Consider the following 20,179-nt stretch of genomic DNA (forward strand, 5'->3'; position numbering starts at 1 on the left):
CATGGCCAACACCCAATCCGGATCCTGCAAGGCCTCTTCTACCCTGAAAGGCTTAATAGAAGAGACAAACGAGTAATGCTCACAAAAATTAGCTAATCGTGAGCGAGTAATTACTCCCTTGCTGATGTCACCCAGAATCTGATCGACGGCGTGATGTCTTTGGATCGTTGTTCGAACTTGAGTTAGAGGGGGTTGTGGTGCTTCTTCCTCCATCACTTGATCTTCCTGTGCTCCCCTTGATCCTTCCCTTCTTCTTGAAGTACCTGTACATCGTCTTGAGTTGGGGGATGCACAATTGTCGAGGAAGATGGTTGATCTTGCTCCTGTTGTTCCTGTGGTCGCACATCACCTATCGCCATCGTGCGCATTGCGGCCGTCGAAACTTCTTCTTCATCTATATCATCAAGATCAACTTGCTCTCTTGGAGAGCCATTAGTCTCATCAAATACAACATCGCTAGAGACTTCAACTAATCCTGATGATTTGTTGAAGACTCTATACGCCTTTGTATTTGAGTCATACCCCAGTAAAAACCCTTCTACTGCCTTGGGAGCAAATTTAGAATATCTACCTTTCTTCACTAGAATGTAGCATTTGCTCCCAAATACACGAAAGTAAGAGACATTGGGTTTGTTATTGGTAAGGAGTTCGTAGGAGGTCTTCTTGAGGAGACGATGCAGATAGAGTCGGTTTATGGCGTGGCAGGCTGTGTTCACAGCTTCCGACCAAAATCGCTCGGGCATTTTGAATTCTCCAAGCATCGTTCTCGCCATGTCGATTAGTGTCCTGTTCTTCCTCTCTACCACACCATTTTGTTGTGGTGTGTAGGGAGCGGAGAACTCGTGCTTGATGCCTTCCTCCTCAAGATACTCTTCAACTTGTAGATTCTTGAGCTCAGACCCGTTGTCGCTCCTTATCTTTTTAACCTTTAGCTCAAATTCATTTTGAGCTCTCCTCAAGAAGCGCTTTAGGGTCCCTTGGGTTTCTGACTTATCCTGCAAAAAGAATACCCAAGTGAAGCAGGAAAAATCATCAACAATTACAAGACCATACTTACTTCCCCCGATGCTGAGGTATGCAACGGGTCTGAAGAGGTCCATGTGAAGAAGCTCCAGTGGTCTTGATGTTGTCATCACGTTCTTGTTGTGATGAGTGCTTCCCACCTGTTTCCCTGCCTGACAAGCTGCACAAGGTCTGTCTTTCTCAAAACAGACATCGGTTAGTCCTAACACATGATCTCCCTTTAGAAGCTTATGAAGGTTCTTCATCCCAACATGTGCTAGACGGCGATGCCACAGTCTTAGCCATTAAGCATGCATCTAGATCGGCATTCTCTTTTGAAAAGTCAACTAAATAGAGTTTGTTGTCTAATACACCCTTAAAAGCTAATGAACCATCATCCCTCTAAAGACAGATACATCTACATTTGTGAATAAACAATTATAACCCATGTTACATAATTGATTTACAGACAATAAGTTGTACCCGAGCGATTCAACTAAAAACACATTGGAGATAGAATGCTCGGATGTGATGGCTATCTTTCCCAATCCCTTAACCTTGCCTTGGTTCCCATCTCCAAAGATAATCGCATCCTGGGAATCCTTGTTCTTGACGTAGGAGATGAACATCTTCTTCTCCCTCGTCATGTGGTTTGTGCATCCACTGTCGATAATCCAGCTTGAGCCCCCGAATGCATAAACCTGCAAGGCAATTTAATCTTAGGTTTAAGGTACCCAACTCTTGTTGGGTCCTACAAGGTTAGTCACAATAACTTTTGAAACTCAAATACAAGTCTTGTCTCCCTTGCATTTGGATCCCAACTTCCTAGCAACTACTTTTGTGTTCTTACATGAAAGTACAAAAGAAGTATTGCAAGCATGATAGATAGTAGAAGGTCCATTGCACATTCTCCTAGGCCTTCTTCTACCATGAACAAAAGTGGAGCTAGATGCAAACATAGCATGTGAATCATTATAAGCAGCATGATCATAACATCTATCATTATAAGCATTCCTAGAATATTTCCTATCATAAATATAGGCATGATTCTTTTGGGAACTACTAGCCATAGGGGCCTTCCCTTTCTCCTTGTTGAGAACGGGAGCCCTTTGGCTTGTTAAGTTCTTGGTTTCCTTTCAAAAACCAAGTCCATCCTTAATTGAGGGGTGTCTACCAACAGTGTAGGCATCCCTAGCAAATTTTAATTTATCAAAATCAACTTTGCAAGTCTTAAGTCGAGCATTAAGACTTGCCACCTCATCGGTTAATTTAGCAATAGAAATAAGATGTTCATCACAGGCATTTACATCAAAGTCCTTGCATCTATTGCAAATAACTACATGTTCTACACATGATCTAGTTGCATTTGCTTCCTCTAGTTTAGCATTTAATTCAACATTTAAATCCTTTAGACTAGAGACAGATTCCTGACAAGCAGACAACTTAGAGGATAGCATTTCATTTCTTTTAAGTTCTAAAGCAAGAGATTTTTGAACACTAACAAACTTGTCATGTTCCTCATACAAAATGTCCTCTTGCTTTTCTAGTAGTCTATCTTTTTCATTTAGAGCATCAATTAATTCATTATTTTTCTCTACTTTGGCTCTATCTAACCCTTTAAACAAACCAGAGTAATCTACTTCATCATCGGAGGATTCCTCATCGCTAGAAGAAGAGTACTTGGGGGTATCTCGAATACGTACCTTCTTATCCTTAGCCATAAGGCAAGTATGGCGTTCGTTGGGGAAGAGCGTAGATTTGTCGAAGGCCGAGGCAGCCAGTCCTTCATCGTCAGAGTAGGATGAAGAGCAGTCAGAATCCCATTCCTTTCCAAGATGCGCCTCACCCTTTGCCTTCCTGTAATTCTTCTTCTTTTCCCTCTTTCCGCTCTTTTCTTGTCCCTGGTCATTATCATTATCGAGGCATTGTGCTATGAAATGACCAGTCTTATCGCATTTGAAGCAGGAGCGCTTTCCCCTTGTTTTATTCTTGTTGGGGTACTCTTTGCATCCTTTGAGTGCGGTCTTGAAACGCTTGATGATAAGCGTCATTTCTTCCTCATTGAGCCCGGTAGCCTCCACTTGTGCTACCTTGCTTGGTAGCGCCTCCTTGCTGCTTGTTGCTTTGAGAGCAACGGGCTGCGGCTCGTAGATGGGTAGTGGACCATTTAGTGCATCTTCCACGTATCGCGCCCCTTCACCATCATGCGCCCGCTCATGAATTTTCCAAGGATCTCCTCGGGCGTCATCTTGGTGTACCTGGGGTTTTCACGAATAAGGTTGACAAGATAGGGGTCAATTACAGTAAATGACCTTAGCATGAGTCGGACGACGTCATGATCCGTCCATCTTGTGCTCCCGTAGCTTCGGATTTTGTTGACCAGGGTCTTGAGCCTGTTGTAGGTCTGAGTTGGCTCCTCTCTCCTGATCATCGCGAACCTCCCTAGCTCGCCTTCCACTAGTTCCATCTTTGTGATCATAGTGGTGTCGTTTCCCTCATGAGATATCTTGAGGGTGTCTTAGATTTGCTTAGCATTGTCCAAGCCGCTAACCTTGTTGTATTCATCCCTGCACAGACATGCTAGCAAAACAGTAGTGGCTTGGGCATTTTTATGGATTTGCTCATTAATAAATACAGGATTATTGGTACTATCAAAATGCATCCCATTTTCTACAATTTCCCATATACTAGGATGGAGATAGAATAAATGACTACGCATTTTATGGCTCCAAAAATGAATAGTCCTCTCCATCAAAATGTGGAGGTTTTCCAAGGGGAATTGATAGTAAATGCGCATTTGAATTGTAGGGAATGCGAGAGTAATCAAAAGAATAATTTTGATTGACCGTCTTTTTCTTTGACGAGGAGATGAGTTATCCCCGTCATCTTCTTCGTCGTCCCTTGGTGAAGAAGATGAGGCATCACTGTCGTAGTAGATGATCTTCTTGATGTGCCTCTTCTTCCCGTCCCTCTTCTTGTGACTCGAGCCTGAGTCGGTAGGCTTGTCGTCTCTTGGCTCATTGAAGAGGGATTCCTTCTCCTTATCGTTAATCACCATCCCCTTACCCTTAGGATCCATCTCTTCGGGCGGTTAGTCCCTTAAATGAAGAGTACGGCTCTGATACCAATTGAGAGCACCTAGAGGGGGGTGAATAGGTGATCCTATAAAATCAAACACTAAATAGCCACAAACTTGATTATTAAGTTGTTAGTGAAATCAAGTGGCTATGGAACACGCTCGTGCAAACAAAGCAATCACAAGAAGCAACACACGAGACACATGATTTTTATCCCGTGGTTCGACCAAGTAATACTTGCCTACTTCCACGTTGTGGCGTCCCAATGGACGAGGGTTGCACTCAACCCTTTCAAGTGATCCAATGATCAACTTGAATACCACGGTGTTTTATCTTAGAGTACTCTTCCCATTTGCGAGGAATCTCCACAAGTTGGAGCCTCTCGCCCTTACAAAGTTATGATCACAAAGAAAGCACAAGAGTAAGGATGGGAGAGCAACACACGCAAGACTCAAATCCACAGCACAACCACGCACACAAGCCAAGACTTGAGCTCGAAACACAGCACAGGGAGTTCGCAACTCAAACGGAGCTCAAATCACTAACACAGTGAATCAAATGCATGGAGACGGAGTCTAGGAGTCTTAGAATGTTTCTTGAAAGCTTGGTGTACTGCTCCATGCGCCTAGGGGTCCCTTTTATAGCCCCAAGGCAGCTAGGAGCCGTTGGAGATCAATTTGGAAGGTCATTCTTGCCTTCTGTCGAGTGGTGCACCGGACAGTCCGGTGCACCACCGGATAGGTCATGTAGCTATCCGGTGCGCGATCTCCTTCCATATCGGGCGCATCCGACCTTTGCTCCTCCAGGCCAGATGGCGCACCAGAAACTGTCCGGTGCACACTGGACAGTCCGGTGCACCTAGCCGACCGTTGGAGCGGGCCACGTGTCGCGCGTTGATCGCGCGGACGATCGTTGGCCGCTGGCGCCGTTGGCTCACCGGACAGTCCGGTGAACCACTGGACAGTCCAGTGAATTATAGCCACATCACCTTTTTCTTTTTCCGAAAGCGACGAGTTCGTCGCTGACGACTCACCGGACAGTCTGGTGCTCCACCGGACGGTCCGGTGATTTATAGCCACGTCACTCCCGAGAGCAGCTAGTTCACCGTCGACTCGCCTGGGGCACCGGACAGTCCGGTGCGCCAGGCTCGAGCTGATGTTGGCTGTACACAGCCAACTCTTCTTCAATTCAAACCTTCTTTTCTTGGCTCTGTTTCTAGCACTTAGATAAACATGTTAGTACTCACAAAACAATTCACTAAGTCTAGAAACATACCTTGTCTTTGATTTGTACTTCTTGCTCGTTTAGCACATAAGAGTTCAAAGCATTTGTGTTGGGCATCTAGTCACCAAAACAATTATAGAAATGGCCCAAGGGCACATTTTCCTTTCATAAAGATATCGACTAATTGATCTTTGGTGTTAACATAAGCTATCTCGATATCCCCCCTTTGTTGGTGATCTCTCAGAAAGTGATACCGAATGTCTATGTGCTTAGTGCGGCTGTGTTCAACAGGATTATCCGCCATGCGGATTGCACTCTCATTATCACATAGGAGAGGGACTGCTCAATTTGTAGCCATAGTCCCTGAGGATTTGCCTCATCCAAAGTAATTGCGCACAACAATGGCTGCGGCAATGTACTCGGCTTCGGCGGTAGAAAGAGCTACGGAGTTTTGTTTCTTTGAAGCCCATGACACCAGGGATCTCCCTAGAAACTGACAAGTCCTTGATGTGCTCTTCCTATCAATTTTGCACCCTGCCCAATCGGCATCGGAATATCCTATTAAGTCAAAGGTGGATCCCTTGGGGTACCAAAGCCCAAACTTAGGAGTGTAAACTAGATATCTCATGATTCTCTTCATGGCCCTAAGGTGAACTTCCTAAGGATCAGCCTGGAACCTTGCACACATGCATACTGAAAGCATAATGTCCGGTCGAGATGCACATAAATAGAGTAAAGATCCTATCATCGACTGGTATACCTTTTGATCTACGGATTTACCTCCCGTGTCGAGGTCGAGATGCCAATTGGTTCCCATGGGTGTCTTGATGGGTTTGCCATCCTTCATTCCAAACTTCTTAAGAATGTCTTGAATGTACTTGGTTTGGCTGATAAAGGTGCCATCCTGGAGTTGCTTGATTTGGAATCCTAAGAAATATCTCAACTCCCCCATCATAGACATCTCGAATTTTTGAACCATGATCGTACTAAACTCTTCACAAGTAGATTTGTTAGTAGACCCATATATAATATCATCAACATAAATTTGGCATACAAACAAATCATTTGCAATAGTTTTAGTAAAGAGAGTAGGATCGGCCTTGCTGACTTTGAAGCCATTAGTGATAAGAAAATCTCGCAGGCATTCATACCATGCTCTTGGGGCTTGCTTGAGCCCATAAAGCGCCTTTGAGAGTTTATACACATGGTTAGGATACTCACTATCTTCAAAGCCGGGAGGTTGCTCAACATAGACCTCTTCCTTGATTGGTCCATTGAGGAAGGCACTCTTCACGTCCATTTGATAAAGCTTGAAGCCATGGTAAGTAGCATAGGCAAGTAATATACGAATTGACTCAAGCCTAGCTACGGGTGCATAAGTTTCATCAAAATTCAAACCTTCGACTTGTGAATAACCCTTGGCCACAAGTCGGGCTTTGTTTCTTGTCACCACACCATGCTCATCTTGCTTGTTGCGGAATATCCATTTGGTACCTACAACATTTTGATTAGGACGTGGAACTAAATGACATACCTCATTCCTCGTGAAGTTGTTAAGCTCCTCTTGCATTGCCATTCTTTTAATGCATCCTCTATCCTGTATGGCTCAATAGAAGACACAAAAGAGTAATGTTCACAAAAATGTGTGACTCGAGATCGAGTAGTTACCCCCTTATTAATGTCACCAAGAATGGAGTTGATGAGATGATCTCTTTGAATCGCTTGGTGGACTCTTGGGTGTGGCGGTCTTTGACCCTGTATTTCTTGATCATCTTCCTTGTCTTTATTTTCTTCATCTCCCCCTTCATCATTGTCCTCCTCTTGAGGTGGCTCATCCTCTTGATCTTCATCTTCATTGTCTTGAGTCCGATCCTCATCTTGAGTTGTTGGAGATGCTTGCATGGAAGATGATGGTTGATCTTGTGCTTGTGGAGGCTCTTCGGATTCCTTAGGACACACATCCCTAATGGACATGTTCCTTAGTGCGACGCATGGAGCCTCTTCATCCTCTAGTTCATCAAGATCAACTTGCTCCACTTGGGAGCCATTAGTCTCATCAAACACAATGTCACAAGAAACCTCAACTAATCTAGTGGATTTGTTGAAGACTCTATATGTCCTTGTGTTTGAGTCATAACCTAGTAAAATGCCTTTGTCGGCACCCTAGATCAGGGGTACCCTCTTCTACAGCATGAAGGCGCCGCGTCCGTGCGACACCCCAAGGCACGCCGAGGGTGGCACCCAACTCTACCACATGAGCAGGTCCAAGGGCGCCATGTGACAAGGAAAGGAAGTATATCCTAGGTATTCGACGCTGGGTCCAGACCTCCTCAGAGGGACGCCGGGCCCCTTTGCATACAAGTCTGGAGCCCCCAAGAAGGCACGCCGGGCCCCTTGGGAGGATCCCGATCCCCCTTTAGGAGAGGTCCGAGCCTTGACAGGGTCCTGAGATGAGAAGGACCCAGCCATGAGTAGGGGTCCAGTGCTGGCACGTGTCCAGGCCTTCCCTGTGCTCCCCATTATTACCGCCTGGCTTGAGGCCCATGACGTAAGCCGACGGGCTGAGCCTGACGTAAAGCCCATGAAGCCGAGCAGTCTCTGCATTTATTGCGGAGAGAATGCACTGCCTGCCACCACGCTAACGGGCGGCGTGCCCTCCCAACATTAAATGTGTCCTATCCAATCCACTAGCAGATGACGTCAGGGTCATCCAGCAGGCGGCGCGCCTGACCAGTCTATTGGTGAATAGTGCGTTTGTACCGAGCGGCGCACCGTACTCATCACCCCTTCTATAAGAAGCTTCCCTTGCATGCCAAGGATACGCAAATCTCGGATGTCGGGGCCCAAGAAGAGTGCCCCAGCAGCACACATTTGTGGCTCCAAGTGCTATATTCGTTATGTCCCTGGGCCCACATGTCGGGGCTCAGTACCCTTGTGCATGCCCCCTTCGGCTATAAAAGGGGAGGCATGCGGCGTTATAAGACAGACCCAATCTTAGGCAGACACTCACAAGTTCATACAAGCTCCTGAGCAATACATCACACAGTGGAGTAGGGTATTACGCTCCGGCGGCCCGAACCACTCTAAACCCTTGCGTGCTCTCGTGTGTTGATCCACCAGTCTCGTAACAAGCAAAACGCTTAGGCCCCTCCTCTTTTTAGGATTTAGGGTGGGTGCAATCCGCCACCCGGCCGAGGAGATTTCCTCTCTGACATTTGGCGCGCCAGGTAGGGGCTAGGCTTCAAGCTTTTGCTTGTTTTCTCGCTCAACATGATGGTGCGAATCATCGAGCACCGCGCCGAAACTTCAGAGGATTTCGTGATGGAGCAAGAAGTTGCATCCTCTGCGCCGCGAGTGCCCGACTGCCCTGACACTGGGACTGCTGTTGTACACGTTGTGTAGCAGCACACGCCTGCACAAGCGTCCCGGACTCCATCAAGGGCAGCGCCTACGGCGTTGTCTGCAGCCAGGGAGTTGTTGCGCCACCCCCCTAGCTCCACGGCCTCGCTGGGGGCCATGAAGCAGTGGTGTGATGACGTCGACCGACTACTCGGCATGGCACATTCTACTTCGACCAGATCGAGGCCTCGGTCATCCTGGCGCCAACGCGAGGCGACGGTGTCTGTGCGCTCGCCCTCCGTGAGGGGTGCACAGACCGACGACCTCCGGGCAGAGCTCAACCGTAGGCATACGGGAGAGGACGCCCGGATCTCTTTGGAAAGGGCACGTGAGCGCCGGCAGAACATCGAGGGTCGCAACCTCGACCGAGATTTCACTGCGGAAGCACCGCAGACGCTAATGGGCGCCCGGTCCCAAACGGGTGTCCCCTTGGCCGGCGTGGGCTGCGCCGCCCTCGCAGACCATCTTCGCACGGTGTCATGGCCGCCCAAGTTCTGTCCGCACCTGCCGGAAAAATACGATGGGACATCGAACCCATCGGAGTTCCTGCAGGTGTACGTCACTGCCATCACGGCAGCAGGTGGAAACACCGCTGTGATGGCAACATATTTTCATGTCGCCTTGTCTGGACCTGCCTGGACTTGGCTCATGAACCTCGCCCTAGGATCGATCTACACCTGGGAAGAGCTCTGCGCACGGTTCGTTGCGAACTTCGCCAGCGCTTACCAACAGCATGGTGTGGAGGCCCACCTCCATGCTGTAAGGCAGGAACCCGGGGAGACCCTCCGGATGTTTATTTCCCTCTTCACCAAGGTATGAGGTACTATACCTCGTATTTCCGATGCCTCCATCATCACGGCCTTCCGTCAGGGGGTACGTGATAAGAAGATGTTGGAGAAGCTAGCCACACATGACGTGGAGACTGTCCCCACGCTCTTCGCCCTGGCGGACAAGTGTGCCAGAGCCGCTGAAGGTCGGGCATGGCACTCGGCCCCACAAACTGGGACCGCCCAGACGGGTGGTTCGGGTGCCATCCCCCGGGACGGCAGAAAGAAAAAGAAGGGTCGCGGCTACGAGAGGCCGCAGTCTACCACGCTGGTCGTCGCAGCTGCGACCGGGGACCAGGGTGACCGCAACAAACGCCCACGACCGCAAAGGGGTAACAGCGACACGTGCCCTGTACACCCCAACGGTCGCCACAACGCTGCGGAGTGTCGCGAGATCATTGATCTCGCAAAGCACGTCAGCGAACGCGCCAGCGAGCGACGTGAGCAGTCTTCCAAGGACGGCTCCCCGCCTCGCCGCCGTCCTAGCAAGGAAAAGGTCGACGACGGCGAGGTGGCTGCGGCTGAACAGGACCTCGGGTATCAGTCACTCGAAGGGGACCTGAAGGACGTCTTCGCAAAAGACTCCCACTCCGATGGCGACGACTAGACGGACCACCGGTGGGACCCCATGTCCCCCGACCTACGGAGCTGAAGCCCGCCTTCCTCCGAAAACCCATTTGGACTCCCCACGGGTCCAGATTTCTGACAGGTTCATCCAGGAATGACCACAGCCAAAGGCGGGGCCTCCTTCGTCAAACGCAGATGGGGACCCAGGGTTGGGACCTAATCTTATGGAAGTACCAGACCAAATTTGGGCTCCGTAACACTCCCCCAGCTGGGAAGGACCCTTCATGGTAATGGGAATCCCCCGACCCGAGGGCAACTATCTAGCTACGACTGAAGGAGTGCCTCCCCCAGTGCCAGAATATCTCTGTAAGTTTTATCTATAGAGCAAGTCTGAGGGGTCGAAGTTTTTCACTTTTGTAACTAGGTAGCGCATACGTGTACGCCAACCCGATGGGGTCTATCCCCATAAGCCCGGTATGTTGGTCTGCACCCATGCATGATTAGCTATAAAGGAAAACTACCCTCTCAGATGTGCCTCTATGATAGCAATATCCTACTGCTCCATGGTCTTACCCTGCAGTTTCTGGATTGAGTTTTATCTAACCCACCCGACCAGCTCCCATCCCATCAGGCATAATGACATCTGGATTGAACAGCCAGGTTTGCAGTTTAGGACCTCTATGCGAAAGCAGGAGGGCCCGACAACCTGGGGGCTGGCTCTGAGGAACGAGTACCCGTTCCATGGGGTGGTCCGGAGCCTGTGCGGCCGGTTAGCCTGGTTCCGTATCCGAAACCCCGCACACTCCACCACTCTGTGACGAGTGCCCTAGTACTCGGAGCTATAAGTTCTGTGGGTCCGATAACCTAGGGTCCAGAACTAGAGAAGAGACACTTGTCTCCAGGGGTGGTCCGGAGCCGTGTAGCCGCTCAGCCTGGTCCTGTACCGTGGGCCTGCATGTTCCACCACCCTGTGACAAGTGTCCTAGTACCTAGAACCACCATCCAGGGGGTCCAGACACACAACTTGGTTCCCCCAGTCTAAACACTGCAAATCCCGAGCATGAGTCAAAGGATGAATAATGCCAGATGACAAGGCCTACGGGTGTATCACTAACGCTCTTTAAGCTAAAGCTATGTACAGATCTAGGTCTCGGCGAGGCTGCCTCCCGAAGGCCGTTGACAATTCTTTCATATACGCTGGTGCCCAACCTCGACACATCGAGCCTGCACCCCATGCGGGGGCCAGGTACCAAGGGAAGTCAACAACAGGAGCGAGCGATACACAGATAAGTATTAAGACTGCTTTATAAATAATACTCAGGAGTACCTTACAAAAACGGGAAAAAGCCTAGGGGCCGGTTCTAAAGAACGGATGCCCGTTCCATGGGGTGGTCCGGAGTCTGTGTGGTCGGTTAGCCTGGTTCCGTACCCGAAATCCTGCACACTCCATCACTCCGTGACGGGTGCCCTAGTATTTGGAACTATAAGTCCTGTGCGTCCGACAACTTGGGGTCCAGAACTAAAGAAGTGATGCTTGTCTCCTAGGGTGGTCTGAAGCCGTGTAGCCGCCTAGCCTAGTTCCGTATCGTGAGCCTGCACACTCCACCACCCTGCGACAGGTGCCCTAGTACCTAGAACCACCATCCAAGGGGTCCGGACACACAACTTGGCTCCCTAGGACAAAACCCTACGTACATATGTTATTACATTCTGCATTTAAAAGCAGACATATTTGCTACATTCCCTTACAAGTGGGACCCTAGCTCCATGTCTGCAGGAATGGATTATGCTGCATCAACAGGAGTCACGATGGAAGCTGACCCTGGACAGCCCCACCAACGGCGGCGACCACCTCTGCATCGACGGATCGCCGGCGACAGCGACCACCTCTGCACCAGCAGCGACAATGACCTCCGCTCCGTGCGGTTTGCCAGCAACAGCGACCACCTCAGGGTGAGCGCCACTGCGAAAAGGTCCTTGCCCCCATCCTCCTATGGGGGGTGACAATGAGGCCATTAAAGCCAAAGAGTCGGGGACTCAGCGGTAGATGGCTCTGATGCCCTCGCCAGCGGAGGCAACCACCTCTACAAGGGGTAGCCTCACCAGCGACGGCGACCACCTCTACACCGATGGGCGACGGATGCCTCAGCACGCACAAAGGGGTCCTCACTCCCGTCTGACCAACGGGAGTGAGGACAAGACCATCCAAGAACACCGCCGCCACCGCCACGGTGTACGACGTCTTGTACGATCTCCCTAGTGCGGCCAGCGGGCAGGAGAAGGGGTGGATGTGCCGGACCCGCGCATGGCGCGACCATTGCCCGTGCGGTGGACGAACAGCCACGCCCCGACCAGAGCGGCAGGAGGCAGCGTCGGAGGCAGCGCCGAAGCCATCCAGCCCAAAGGGTCGGACACGCTACAGCTGACAGCCTGTAGCAAGCCGACCCCACGTAGCCGAGGTTTGCCTCCTCCGCAAGGCTGGTGAACACCTTTCTCCTTCGAATGCTAGAGGAAGAAGTGGGTCACCAGCCCACACAGAGGGCAGGGCCCCGACTTGGCTCGCCCTCCACTCCAGCGAGGATGATGAACATCCTTGAAGCTGAAGCTGGGGGGGAAGCCGCAGCCCGGCTTGCTTCTCCCCACCACGAGGCTGGTGGTCATCCTTCTGGATGGCCACTGGCGGGGGACTGCAACCGGGCTGCATGATGAAAATCCTTGAAGCCGAGCAATGGCGGAAGAGCACCAACCACCACAGGGTTGCGCTCCTCTAACAACAGTAAGAAGAAAACAGGACCGCCGGCACCACCACGAGTGTGAACTCTCCGGCGGTGAGAGCGTCGAAAGGAATGGCCCTGACGCGAATCTCTCTAGAAAACACCAACGCACCCCATCCGGAGGCCCGGGAGGTGGAAGGGCGCTAGGAATGTGAGAGGAGTAAGGCATGGCTACTACCCGAGAGATTGGTCCCTTTTTAAAAGGCAGATCTCCCCACTCGCGCCCCGAAGCGTCATGGGCAAAGTCTCCCCCGATGGTCTCCAGGGTTCCTACCCTATGGCACGGGGCCAGGCCCCCACATGCCATACATACTGACCTGAAGCACGAAGAAGGCGAACCGCCGCACAAGGAGCATGCAACCGCCCCGCGGTTAAGCGCTCCCTCGTCTTCGCCGAAACCAGCGGTCGAAAGGGGGAACCACCATGCAGGAAGCGTGCAACCGCCCCGCAGTTATGCACCCCCTCAACTTCGCTGCAACTAGCGGTCCAATGTGGGGGCCCAGACCCACATGTCATACAACCGACGCACCGGTTACCAGGTGCAAAAAAATCGCACCACCGCTTGCGCCAATACTGTGTCCTCTCGGGACCGTCACAGCAGACTGAAAAGATAAGTTTTCAAAGCCAGTGCAATGACTCGAGGAATCCCGCATGGCTCAGCAGTGACATTAAGTGTGAAGGTCACGGGCCAGTCAACCGTGGGAATAGGCGTGGCAGTCGGCATGACCATAAGAAGGCCAGCAGTAATTACGTCAACAAGCGCGTAGGAGTGCTAATCAGACTCTGGCCCCGCCTATAGGTTCACATCCTCCCCTGAGGTGGGCCCAAGGGTCACTGTCGGTACCCTGGATCAGGGTACCCTCTTCTACAGCATGAAGGTGTCACGTCCGTGCGACACCCCAAGGCACGCCGAGGGTGGCACCCAACTCTACCACATGAGCAGGTCCAAGGGCGCCACGTGACAAGGAAAGGAAGTATATCCCATGTATTCAACAATGGGTCCGGACCTCCTCAGAGGGACGCCGGGCCCCTTTGCATACAAGTCCAGAGCCCCCAAGAAGGCACGCCGGGCCCCTTGGGAGGATCTCGATCCCCCTTTAGGAGAGGTCCGAGCCTTGACAGGGTCTCGAGACGAGAAGGACCCGGCCATGAGTAGGGGTCCAGTGCTGGCACGTGTCTAGGCCTTCCCTATGCTCCCCACTATTACCGCCTGGCTTGAGGCCCATGACGTAAGCCGACGAGCTGAGCCTAACGTAAAGCCCATGAAGCCGAGCAGTCTCTGCATTTATTGCGGAGAGAACGCACCGCCTGTCACCACGCTAACGGGCGGCGTGCCCTCCCAGCATTAAATGCGTCCTGTCCAATCCATTGGCAGACGACGTCAGGGTCATCCAGCAGGCGGCGCGCCTGACCAGTCTATTGGCGAACAGTGTGCCCGTACCGAACGGCACACCGTACTCATCACCCCTTCTACAATAAGCTTCCCTTACACACCAAGGATACACAGATCTCGGATGTCGGGGCCCAAGAAGAGTGCCCCAGCAGCACACATTTGTGGCTCCAAGTGCTATATTCGTTATGTCCCTGGGCCCACATGTCGGGGCTCAGTACCCTTGTGCATGCCCCCTTCGGCTATAAAAGGGGAGGCATGCGGCGTTATAAGACAGACCCAATCTTAGGCAGACACTCACAAGTTCATACAAGCTCCTGAGCAATACATCACACAGTGGAGTAGGGTATTACGCTCCGGCGGCCCGAACCACTCTAAACCCTTGCGTGCTCCCGTGTGTTGATCCACCAGTCTCGTAACAAGCAAAACGCTTAGGCCCCTCCTCTTTTTAGGATTTAGGGCGGGTGCAATCCGCCACCCGGCCGGGGAGATTTCCTCTCCGACAGCCTTCTACAGCCTTAGGAGCAAATTTAGATTTTCTACCTCTTTTAACAAGAATAAAGCATTTACTCCCAAAGACTCTAAAATATGGAACATTGGGCTTTTTACCATAGAGGAGTTCGTATAATGTCTTCTTGAGGATTCGGTGAAGGTAGAGCCGGTTGATGGAGTAGCAAGCAGTGTTGATTGCTTCCGCCCAAAACCGGTTCGGTGTCTTGTACTCATCAAGCATGGTCCTTGCCATATCTAGTAGAGTTCTATTCTTCCTCTCCACTACACCATTTTGTTGAGGTGTGTAGGGAGAAGAGAACTCATGCTTGATGCCCTCATCCTCAAGAAATCCTTCAATTTGAGAATTCTTGAACTCTGTCCTGTTGTCGCTTCTTATCTTTTTGATCCTTGATCCGAACTCATTTTGAGCTCATATTAAGAATCCTTTTAGTGTATCTTAGGTCTGAAATTTTTCCTGCAAAAAGAATACCCAAGTGAAGCGAGAATAATCATCCACAATTACTAGACAGTACTTACTCCCGCCGATGCTTATGTAAGCGATCGGGCCGAATAGGTCCATGTGGAGTAGCTCGAGTGGCCTGGTCGTCGTCATTATGTTCTTGTGTGGATGATGAGCGCCAACTTGCTTTCTTGCTTGACATGCGCTACAAACCCTGTCTTTCTCAAAATTAACATTTGTTAGTCCTAAAATGTGCTCTCTCTTTAGAAGCTTGTGAAGATTCTTCATTCCAACATGGGCAAGTCGGTGATGCCAGAGCCAACCCATATTAGTCTTAGAATTAAACAAGTGTCTAGTTCAGCTTTATTATCATTAAAATCAACCAAATATAGCTGACCATCTAACACTCCTTTAAGTGCTATTGAATCATCACTTCTTCTAAAGACAGTAACACCTACATCAGTAAATAGACAGTTGTAGCCCATTTTGCATAATTGAGAAACAGAAAGCAAATTGTAATCTAAAGAATCTACAAGAAAAACATTGGAAATGGAATGGTCAGGAGATATAGCAATTTTACCCAATCCTTTGACCAAACCTTGATTTCCATCCCCGAATGTAATAGCTCGTTGGGGATCCTCGTTTTTCTCATAGGAGGAGAACATTATTTTCTCCCCTGTCATGTGGTTTGTGTATCCGCTATCAATTATCCAACTTGAGCCCTCGGATGCATAAACCTACAAAACAATTTAGGCCTTGTTCTTAGGTACCCAAATAGTCTTGGGTCCTTTTATGTTAGAAACAAGCACCTTGGGTACCCAAACACAAGTTTTGGAGCTCTTGTGTTTGCCCCCAATATATTTGGCAACTATTTTGCCTGATTTGTTAGTTAAAATATAAGATGCATCAAAAGTTTTAAATGAAATATTATGTTCATTTGATGCAGTTGGAATTTTCTTTCTAGGCATTTTAACATGTGTGGTATGCCTAGAGCTAGATGCCTCATTCTTATACATAAAAGCATGGTGAGAAACAGAATGAGATTTCCTAGATTGAATCTTCCTAATTTTGTGCTCAGGATAATTAGCAGGATATAAAATGTAGCCTTCATTATCCTGAACCATGGGTGCCTTGCCCTTTACAAAATTAGACAATCTTTTAGGGGCGTTAAGCTTGACATTGCTTCCATGTTGGAAACCAATGCCATCCTTAATGTCGGGGCGTCTCCCATTATAAAGCACGCTACGAGCAAATTTAAAATTTCCATTTTCGAGCTCATGCTCGGCAATTTTAGCATCTAATTTAGGTATATGATCATTTTGTTTCTTAATCATGGCAATGTGATCATCAATAGCTTCTACATTAACATCTCTACATCTATTGCAAATAGAAACATGCTCAACAGTAGATGTAGAGGGTTTGCAAGCATTTAATTCTTCTATCTTAGCATATAATATGGCATTCTCATTTCTAAGACAGGAAATGGAATCATTGCAAACATTCAATTTTTCTATCTTAGAAATCAAATTATCATTTTCAGTTCTAAGACTAGAAATTTTACCATTGTAAATTTTCAATTCATCAATCTTAGCATTTAGACTGGCATTTTCATTTCTAAGACTGATAATTGAATCATGACAAATGATAAGCTCTTTAGACACGTTTTCACATTTTTCTACTTCCTAAGCATAAGCATTCTTTACCTTAACATGTTTTTTGTTTTCTTTAATAAGAAAGTCCTCTTGGCTTTCCAAGAGATCATCCTTCTCATTAATGGTTTCAATTAGTTCATTTAATTTTTTCTTTTGTTCCATGTTAAGGTTGGCAAAAAGAGACATTAAATCATCTTCACTGTCACTAGAACTACCCTCATCACTAGATGTAGTATACTTGGGGGTGGTTCTAGATTGTACCTTCTTCTTTTTGCCGTCCTTAGCCATGAAACACTTGTGACCGACTTGGGGAAGATGTAACACCCTGATTTTGGGGGTATAAAATTTCTTTCTAATTATCACCCAAAATCAGGTGTTACTCTTCCTTTTCTCACTCTAGGTTTTCCCTCTCCCTAGATTCTTTCTCCCTTTTTCCTTTTGATTAGAAATAGATTAAACTAGTGGAGGTTAATTATTTATTTTTGCCAAACCCTTTTGAGTCATGACGTGTTGCATCATGCTGAGCTTAAAATATTCTTTGAATTGTTGCACATGTTTGAATTTATTTGAATTCGAAACTTAGTTTGAATTTGGATTTGAAAACCCTATAGAAAAGAAATAGAAAATGAATTAGAAAATCCAGAGAAAAAGAAAAAGAGAATGCAGCCCAGCCGGTCTAGCTAAGCCCAGCCAGGCCGCATGCCCGCGCGCCTGCCGCCCCTGATAGGCGGACCCCGCCTGTCAGCGGCAATTCTCCCCCGCGCGTGCTCACTCTCTCTCGCTCTCTGCCCAGTGGGACCGACCTGTCGGCGCCCGTTATTCTCAACCGCACGCGCTCTCTCTCTCTCTCTATCTGCCTCACAGACCCGGATCGCCAGTCGTCGAGTCGTTGCCTCGAGCGTCCCTCTTTTCTCTCTCTGCACCGTGGGCCAGCCCTGTCAGCTCTGCCTTCTCCACGCTCGCCGTGGACCGGCGTGTGCGCACTCGCGCACGTCGCTGGGTTTCTCAGCCACGACGCCCACCCTCATGTCTAGTTCCCTTCTTATAGCCCTACCTGTGCCCCATGCACACCCCTCACCTCATTTCGCACACCCTCACCCTCTCTCGCGCTCTGTCTTCACCGCCAACCACCGCCAGAGACCCGCGCCTGCGTCCCCGACCATCCAGCTCGCTGGAGACCGCTCCAAGCCTCCCTGAGCTCCGCCCCGAGGTGAGACACCCGTCCCCGTGCCCAATTTCCCTTATTATGCCCTGTGTTCGGCCAATTTCGCCTTTGCTGGTGTTCGGCCGCGGCGGTCCGCCGTGCTCGCGCGGTGTCCGGCCGATTTGGCCCGGTTTAGTTCACCAGAGTAGGTTCCTGTGTCACCCTTGTCTCTGTTGAAGCTAGCCCAAGCCTTAGCGCGCCTTAAGTCCCCTCCCCATGGCTGGAATGGTTCACCGGAGTTTCTCCGGCCCGCCCGAGGCCACCTCACCGTTGCTCTCCCCTCTCTGCCCGTGGATACCCCAGAGCCACCCTAGCCCACGCCTGCCTCAACTCCGGCGACCTCACCGCCGCGGAGAGGAGCGGCGCCGCCCGCAGCCGTCTGTTCCCCGGTCTGATTTTCCCCCCGTCCGATCTTGATCGCATGGCCCGGACCGCGGGATACCGCTTCATGCAAGCACGCCTGACACGCCCTGGCCCGCCTGTCAGTGCCACCCGCAGCCGCTCATCCTTCCCAGTCTAATTTCCCCCATCTGATCTTGATCGAACGGCTCGGACCCGCTCGGACCTCCTCGGACCCGTTCGGACCCGCTCAGACCCCTTCGGACCCCCACCGTTCGATCTTGATCGAACGACTCGAACCCCCTCGGACCCCTGCAGCCGCCTGTCAGCGCCTAAGTCCTCTGGCGCTGGACCCGCTCGGTCAGCGCGCTCTCCCCCTCTGTCGCTGACACTCCCTGGCCCGCCTGTCAGTACTCGCCCACCCGCGCGCGCCCTCGACCGTAGATCTAATCTCGGCTGTTGGTTTTAGATCTGATGGTTAGATTCACCCGATACCCCTTCGTGTGGCTGTTTTATTAAAGAGACCCCTGGTTTATTGGAAATAAACCCGTCGTCCCTGGTTTTCGCGTGCAAGCCCCTGTAATCTTGCAGATTTAGCCCTGAACTTTTATCTTATCATAAAATTAGACTTAAATTCATATTTTGAATTCCCAAACTTGTTTATTTCATAACTTTTGCGTATGAACTCCAAATTTAGTGATTCAAATTGCAGAATATTCATAGAATTACTCTCTGTTGAAATAAAATGGTTCTAGTTACTGTCTGCACATTCTAATTTTTATGATTAAGTATGAACTAATATAGATGTAGTTCTATCAATTTAATAAAACAAATAAAAGGAGAACCTTAGAGATTTAATCATGTTTAATCTTGTAAGATTAATAATGCGTATTACATGAATTCATCCCTGTTCTAATTTTTAGGTCACAATAAAATGAATTGAACTATGATTATGTACTTGTAAATAACACTTAGGGAAATAATAATCTATTTTCAAATAAAGTTAATGTATGCCATAGGTTATGATTATACTTTGAATTCATTATCCCCTATGTAGTATTATGCCTTTTAAGATGTGTTCCAATGATTGTACCTATTTGGTGTGATGTTCATTTGTACTTTCTAAATGTATTGAATGCATGCTCGCTTTATTTAGACAACAAGCAGCCCGAGGTTCCTGAGTGTGTTGTTGGAGACCTTCCTGAGCAGCAACCTGGTGAAGGCAAGTGTCCTCTGACCTATTATGTCCTACATACTTTATGATTCACTGTCCCGCATTACTTTATGAAACCTAAGGATTGACTAGTCTGTATTCACTTGTCCTTGTTTACCTTTTGGGTTACCATGGTTAGCATGTTGCTATTGCCTTAACTTAATCAATGAACATGATGTGAACCTTTATGATACGATACTGTTATCCTGTTTATGTGGATGATCTTGTGATATCTTAGGGGGCTTAGGCCTTTTTCCTTAGTACCTCTCTGTAAGGACCTATTCGTGGAGTGACCACTCGGGATAATAGTACAACCATGAGGGTGGAATGGGACGCCCTTAGCTGATTAATTAGATGAACCTGGGGGTGTAGTTGGCTTTGCTAGAGGGCCGTCAATGGGGGCCGGGGCGTAGTGCTTGCTCTGCCAAGGTTGGGGTGCAGAGGTTCATTCGATTTGGTTTTTGTTAGTCACCCACCTTGGGGAGGTGTACTGCGTTTGTACGACTGGCGAAACCTAACGAGCAGCTATGCACCAGGGGAGTCTTTGTAAAGGCTACGT

The sequence above is a fragment of the Zea mays genome, chromosome 1, assembly GCF_902167145.1.
Source record: "Zea mays cultivar B73 chromosome 1, Zm-B73-REFERENCE-NAM-5.0, whole genome shotgun sequence".
NCBI lineage: Eukaryota > Viridiplantae > Streptophyta > Magnoliopsida > Poales > Poaceae > Zea > Zea mays.